The sequence below is a fragment of the Kryptolebias marmoratus genome, linkage group LG2 (assembly GCF_001649575.2).
Source record: "Kryptolebias marmoratus isolate JLee-2015 linkage group LG2, ASM164957v2, whole genome shotgun sequence".
NCBI lineage: Eukaryota > Metazoa > Chordata > Actinopteri > Cyprinodontiformes > Rivulidae > Kryptolebias > Kryptolebias marmoratus.
The window spans coordinates 32,928,666-32,936,136 of NC_051431.1; positions in this window are offsets into that span (position 1 = coordinate 32,928,666).

The window sequence follows — 7,471 nt, forward strand, 5'->3', positions numbered from 1 at the left end:
GAGTCCAACTCTCACTGGAAACAAATCTGACTTACTGCAATGTAATGTGGACCAAGCTCTGACACCGGTCATATAGGGACCTAACAGCCCATATCAAAGGGCCTGGTACCCCATACTCACAGAGTACTCCCCACAGGATTCCCCAAGGGACATGGTTGAACTCCTCTAGCTGGGGAGGAGGCTGCGGGTCAGGGTCATTGTTCTGAGGAGAAGTGAAGCCAGGAGGAAGATGGATGCCACACCTTAGTGCCAGATTATACAGCACACCACATGCCTTGATGATCTTGCATACCTTCCTTGGATGAAATAAAAGTCTCCCTCCAATGCATCCAAACACCCCCACCGGCATTTCAGGAGGCCGATCGCATGCTCTACAGTTGAACACCGCATGGATGTGAGTAGTATTAAAGTGTCCCTTCTCTGCTCTGTGGGGGTTTGGAAATGGGGTTAGCAGCCAGCACCTGAGGGGGTAGCCACTGTCCTCTGTATGTTATAACAGAATAGTACATCATGCCCTAATAGTCAGAATTTCATAAATTAGTTTTTCATTGACTCACCAAGAAGCCAGCCATCACCTATAGCCCCTGCCTGCAGTCTCTTGCCTACACTGTTTTGCACCAGGATAAAGAAGTCATGTGTTGAGCCAGGCCAGTGTGACACACACCTAAGTGTGATCACATTTTGTTTTATTGATAACTTGTTAGAATTAAATGGGGGAAGAATGTGGAGTTAGGGTGTTGTACCAAGGTACACCACAGGGTGGCAGTGCTCCCATTGAGACAGGTTGTTTTGTTTAGTCAGTCCGAAGAGTGACATGAAGGAGGACACAAACAATAAAGCATCTCTGTCTCATTTTTGTCTATTTACAGAAACCCTGGTCCTTCCCTGGAAAAATTATAAACTGTTAGTGGTGATTATACCGGTCCAATACCTGCTACAGTTTCATGGTGGCCCGAACAGGGATAGATCAGTTGTGCTCAATGAGGCCTATGAAGAGGGATCAACAGTGACCAATCTAGGTGGTGCTACCTACCCTGTCGGCAGTCTACAGAGGAGGGCACAGCGCTCAAGGCCCACAGCAGTGGTGATGAGCAAAAAATAAAGATCACAGCATACCCAGACAATACCATTTCAGGACAGAGATCCGGGAGAACTTGTCTTGGTGAATTACCAGGTGAAAGGGGAACGGACACAGCCATGGCAGACAGTGAGAGGAGAAGTCTGGTGCGGAGCATCAAGAGAAGCCTGCTTACCCTTTCTGCAGAAGAGCTGTTCCAAATCGCCAAATCAGTGGAATCCACACCAGGAGTGGAGCAGCCAGATCTCAACTCAGAGGACGAGGATGATTATTTTCAGTACATTAGTGATGTCATGAACAGTAAAGTGCTGCGAGAGTCTGATGATATGGGGATTTCACAATTGCTGGTACTTAGAGATGCTATTGATGAACTAATTCAGGGTCAAGGGTCACCTGTGGAAACTGAGAATGAGAATGCCCCATCCCTAGACACTCAGGTTTGTAACACCAACATTGAAAATAACCAAGCTGATGAAGACTCACCTGATAATGAGAAGAATGATGACTGGCAGCCAGACAATCAGAATGTGGTTATCTCAAATGACACAGAAATACAGCAATTACTTACCAGTTATGAAGAATTAAGTAAGGAAATATCACAGTACATATCTACTACAGCTTCTCCATCAGTTGTCCAGTCATCGATGAAAACACAACCCAGACCGCAGGTCACCAGTGCACCATAGAAAAACTCTGCTGAAAACACACATAAGGTAGTAGCACTGAAAGACCTATCTTACCCTCACCGCAGACAGTTTAAAATCCAAGAAGGTCAGATTGGAGACCAGGGGTCAGATATAAGTTACAACAGCATCTGTCGCCAGATTGAGGAAGGGTTTAAAGAACAATTCAGCAGTGTTGAAATTGTCAGGGCTGTTCCGAGAGTAATGAAACCTGGCAGCTTCAAAGATATGCTTATGAATAGAGATGAGCTGACAGTAGAGGAACTCAAAGGCTTATTGTACTCCCATCTTGGTGAACAGAACAATATTGAATCATTCCAGGAACTAATGGGCACTAAACAAAGTGACAGTGAGACCCCACAGCAGTTCCTGCATCGAGTTATAGGTCTAAAGCAAAAGATTCTGTTGGCCTCAAAATGTGTGGACACAGACATAAAATATGCTACCAGTACAGTACAAGACGTGTTTCTACATACTATATATCAGAACACAGCGACATTCGCCGGGAACTGAAGTCCTTGCTTGCTAACCCCTCAGTTACTGATGAGACTATACTTAAACATCTAAAAAAAATAATGAGTGACGAAAGTGAAAGGCAGTGATGTCTGGGCCCAGTAGCCCGTTCCAAGGGAGTAAGTGTACTAAACACTGTAGCCGAAGCAAATGCTGTTCAAAACCCTGGAACCAAAGAAGACACTTGTGAAAAGAAACAAACTGATAAAAGCACAGACATGATTCAACAGCTTGCAGAGAAGGTAGAAAAGTTAACAGGCATGGTTGAACTGATGAAACAATCACTACAAGCATCAAAAGAACCAACAAGTCAAGTTGGGATAAACAAAGTAAGTCATCAGAGAGAGAGAGACAACATGCTTGCACAAAATTTTGTGAGGAGGACAGATCTAATTGCGCTCACTGTTTTCATTGTGGAGAAGAGGGACACCAAGCAGTGGGCTGTTTGAAGAAAGTAACTCGCCAGGGAAACTGGAGCCGGTCTCTGCTGAGTGACAAACAGTGACCAGGTTCCAACTCAAGTCCCCACCTGCCATATTTAAAACTCTGGTGACACATGAACACAAAATGCAGAGCAATGTCAAGATACTCACTGATGACTTACCTGATACAAAAAGTGATTGCCTAGCCAAGCTAATTGGGAAGAAAGCTCTCACTCAGTGTAACCTGAATGGACTCGCAGTTACTGCTTTGTTAGACACAGGAGCCCAAGTAAATCTCATTGATAGAAAATGGAAAAACAAACTCTTGCCTGACACATCTGTCCGGCCACTTAGTGAGATCATTGCTGATGAGGACGAGTTAAAAATCTATGCGGTAAATGGTGACAGTCTTCCATTAGAGGGTTGGGTAGCTGTTACAGTCAACTTGTTGGGAAACAAGGACCCTAGCTTATCCATCACTGTTCTTTTTCTTGTTAGTAGTTTTACTTTGGAGAGACCATTGTTAGGTTGTAATGTACTTGAAGTAATTCAAAAGCAACCTAAAAGACTTGTCCCAACTTTAACCAGTCTTCTTCACAATGCTATGTCAGTTTCTACAGAAAAGGCAGAGCTCCTTGTGAACTTTATACAGACCAATTAATCCTTAGAGCAGGATGAAAGACTCCAGACTGGCCAGAATGACATCGCTATCCTGGCAGGCCAAGTAGCTTGGGTCAAGTGCAACATCTCACATGATATGAACTTATCAGAGACTGTTTTCCTTTTTGAACCTAATGAAAGTAACACACGGCTCGCTGAGTTGGATATTGGTGAGGGCCTTGTACAAGTACAGAACACTAAGAACCCCTATGTGTTACTGCCTGTTGGAAACAACACGAAACACACTGTGACTCTGTCTAGAAAAACAACACTGGGTAGCATTCACAGCATTGACAAAGTGATTAACATGGACTTACCTGAGACATCAGAGTGATAGTAAGCAGTACCACTTCTACTTCCATTGTTATCCCATTATCATCACTGTGGCAACCTCCAATTGATGTAAGTCACCTTACCGAAGAACAACAAGAAAAAGTAAACAAAATGCTCTTTAAAGAGTCAGGAGCATTTGCATGTGACAGCACAGACATCAGATGTATACCGACCCTGCAAATGTCCATTAACCTGAAGGATGACATCCCGGTTCAGAAAGCCTACTCATCGATACCAAAGCCACTATTTCAAGAAGTAAAAGACTACATACAAGAACTGTTGCTAAAAGGGTGGATAGTGAAATCAAAGTCCCCATACGCTGCTCCAGTTGTATGTGTCTGAAAGAAAGATGGCAGTCTGCGGCTTTGTATAGATTACAGGCTCCTCAACAAAAAAACTGTACTGGATCGACACCCATTGCCCAGGATACAGGACCTGACAGACACACTTGGTGGTTGCACCTGGTTTAGTATCCTGGATAAAGGGAAGGCTTACCACCAAGGTTTTGTTTCTGAGGGTTCCCGCCAGTTCACTGCCTTCACAACGCCCTGGGGCCTATATGAATGGGTCCGTATCCCATTTGGACTAACGAATGCCCCTGCAGCTTTCCAAAGGAGTATGGAGGACATGCTGGTGCCTCTCAGAGATGAATGTTGCCTCCCCTATCTAGATGATATATTGTGTTATGTAGAGACATGTTGAGTGTCTCAGAAAAGTTCTCTGTGCCCTACAGCAACATGGAGTAAAACTTAGACCAGAGAGGTGTGATTTTTTTTTAAATGAAGTGAGGTATGTGGGAAGGATAGTACCAGCCGACGAAGTCAAAAGACCCACATGACCTAGAGGCTGTTAGGATGCTGACCAGTAAGACACCAAAGACTGTAGGAGATGTGAGGAAACTGACAGGGTCCCTGGGGTACTACTGCTCTTACATCCAGGACTTTTCTAGAATAGCGAAGCCAATCTATGAGTTGCTTCAGACAAAGCCTATCCCAATTTTAATTTGCCTTTTACTCTACACACTGATGCTTCAGCCAAGGGACTAGGAGCTGTTCTTTACCAGTGTCAGGAGGGCATTTTACGAGTAATAGGATATGGCTCAAGACTTTGACACCAGCCGTTTCTAACTATCACTTACAAAATGGAAAATTAGAGATTCTTGCCTTGAAATGGGCTGTATGCGAAAAAGTTAGGGACTACCTATATTATGCACCCCATTTCACTATCTACACGGACAACAACCCACTGACCTATATTATGAGCACATCAAAACTTAATGCAGTGGGATACATGGGGGGTCAGGGAACTCTCAGACTTTAGATTTGACATACAATACCGACCAGGCAGAATTAATGTTGACGCCGACACACTTTCACAACTGCCCCTAGACATCGGAAAGTATATGAATGAGTGTACTGAGAGTCGTTCAAACAAGGCTATTCAAGCTACATGGGATGGGAGCCAAGTGGCCAAAGCCAAAGATATTGCATGGGTGGCTGCCCTCAATATTTCAGCTCCAGACACACTTCAGACCAGCCTACGTAACATCAGTAAGAGTGATCTGGTGAGAGCACAAAGAGAAGATCCTGCTATCAGCCAAGTCATCAAATTGAAAGAGTTACATATAAAATTGACAGAAGAGGTACGTGGAACAGTGAGCGCAGGGGCTCGAAAGCTGTCACACGAATGGACTAAGTTATGTATTGAAGATGACATCCTATACAGAAGGACAAAAGAGAGAAAGCAACTTGTACTCCCTGCCAAATATAAGAATGTAGCCCTGCAGCAGCTACATAATGAGATGGGTCATGTGGGCACAGGAAGAGTACTCCACCTCGCAAGGGAGAGATTTTATTGACCTTTTATGGCCAAGGACATTGAAACTTACGTCACCCAGAAATGGCATGCATCATGTCAAAGAAACCTGTCACACATGCCTGAGCTCCTATGGGACGTATACAGTCTAGTTCCCCCTTAAAACTTGTGTGCATTGATTATTTACATCTCAAAGCCAGTCATGGGGGCTATGAATATAGTCTAGTGGTTGTTGATCATTTTACTAGATTTGCTCAGGCCTACCCAACAAAGAATAAAAGTGGGAAAACAGCAGCTGAGCGCATTTTCCAAGATTTTATTCCCAGATTTGGCTATCCCCTAAAATTACATCATGACCAAGGACGGGAATTTGAAAATCAACTGTTTAAGACATTACAAAGCCTGTCTGGTGTGGGTCATTCACAGACAACCCCATACCACCCGCAAAGTAATCCTGCAGAACGGTTCAATGAAACCATACTCCAGATGTTGAGAACATAGACAGAAGCTGAGAAATTGCAGTGGAAAGACAGCCTCCCACATTTGTTGCATGCCTATAATTGTACATGCCATGAGGCTACTGGTTACTCACCCTTCTTCCTCCGCTATGGTCGAAACCCCCGTCTTCCGGTAGACTTACTGTTCGGTTTAACTGAAGAAGGAGAGGCCTACTCACCAAGAGGATATATGGGAAAATGGGCAGAGCGGATGACCGTGCATACCGCATTGCTAGTGAAAACTGTAAAAAGTCTAGCGCCAGAGGAAAAATTACATATGACAAAAAAATAAAAGGTATTGCAGTACAGCCAGGGGACAGAGTTTTGGTCCGAAATCTAATAGAAAGCGGAGGACCAGGCAAGTTAAGATCCAACTGGGAAAAGACTATTTACATAGTTAAAGAACAACTTGCAGAAAATCCCATTTTTGTTGTCTATCCTGAGGGTGGAGACGAGAAAAAAAACACAGACCTTGCATCGCAACCTCTTACTGTCAGTAAACAACTTGCCTGTTGAAATAAATCCACCTCATGTTCAAAGTAAATGCAGTACCAAACAAACAAGACAAAACTGACTCACCAGAAGGAACGTAGACATGCAAAGACAAACAGATCAAAGCGAGTCAGAAACTGATTCAGATGAAGGTGATGATTCAGGTTACTGATTGAGAATCCCTATGGAAAGGACAATGCAAAGACCTGTTGGAGAGGAACAACATCCATTCCCACTGAGTACACCACAAGAATCTACAAGAGAGATGGGAAATAAACAAAAAAGACATTTACCTATGACAAGAACAACCTAAAACACCCAGAGCGTACCTCACTACTCACCTGATGGAAATGGTGTGGGAAACCTACTTGCTACACCTCATCCTGGACTGAGAGAAGATATGCCAGAAGACGAAGGTGTTGATAACAATGCACCTGCCTACATGGAATCAGCGGAAGAGGAACTTGGCAACGACTCACCTGAAGCTGACCCGAGACCACAGATTCGCCCAGTTGGACACAAAGAGGTTAGGAGATCCAGTCGTAAAAGGAAACCCCGTCAGATATTTACATATGAGTCATTGGGTGAACCTTCAGTGTATTTGCATTGTTGAGGAGACAAAATATTACCTAAATGAGACTCAACTTCCTCACATTTTCCGGTCTGTCTGTCGTGAGGTGGTGTGAGCGTGGCGAACCCAATCCGCAGACTCATAGTAAATAACAAAAAAAGGTTTATTTCTTAAACAAACAAAAACTGAAAACAAAAGCTGTCGTGGCAGCAAAACTAACTATAACAAAAATCCCTATATGAAATGGCAAGACGAGGCAAGGAAGAACCGTGGACAAAAACAAACAACCAACATCTAACAAACAACAATGAATCGGCAGGGAGGTGGAGAGGAAGACCAAGTTTTAAACACTGGGGACAATCAGGTGAAGTGGGCACAGGTGAGTAACGAAGATTGACAACAGGTGG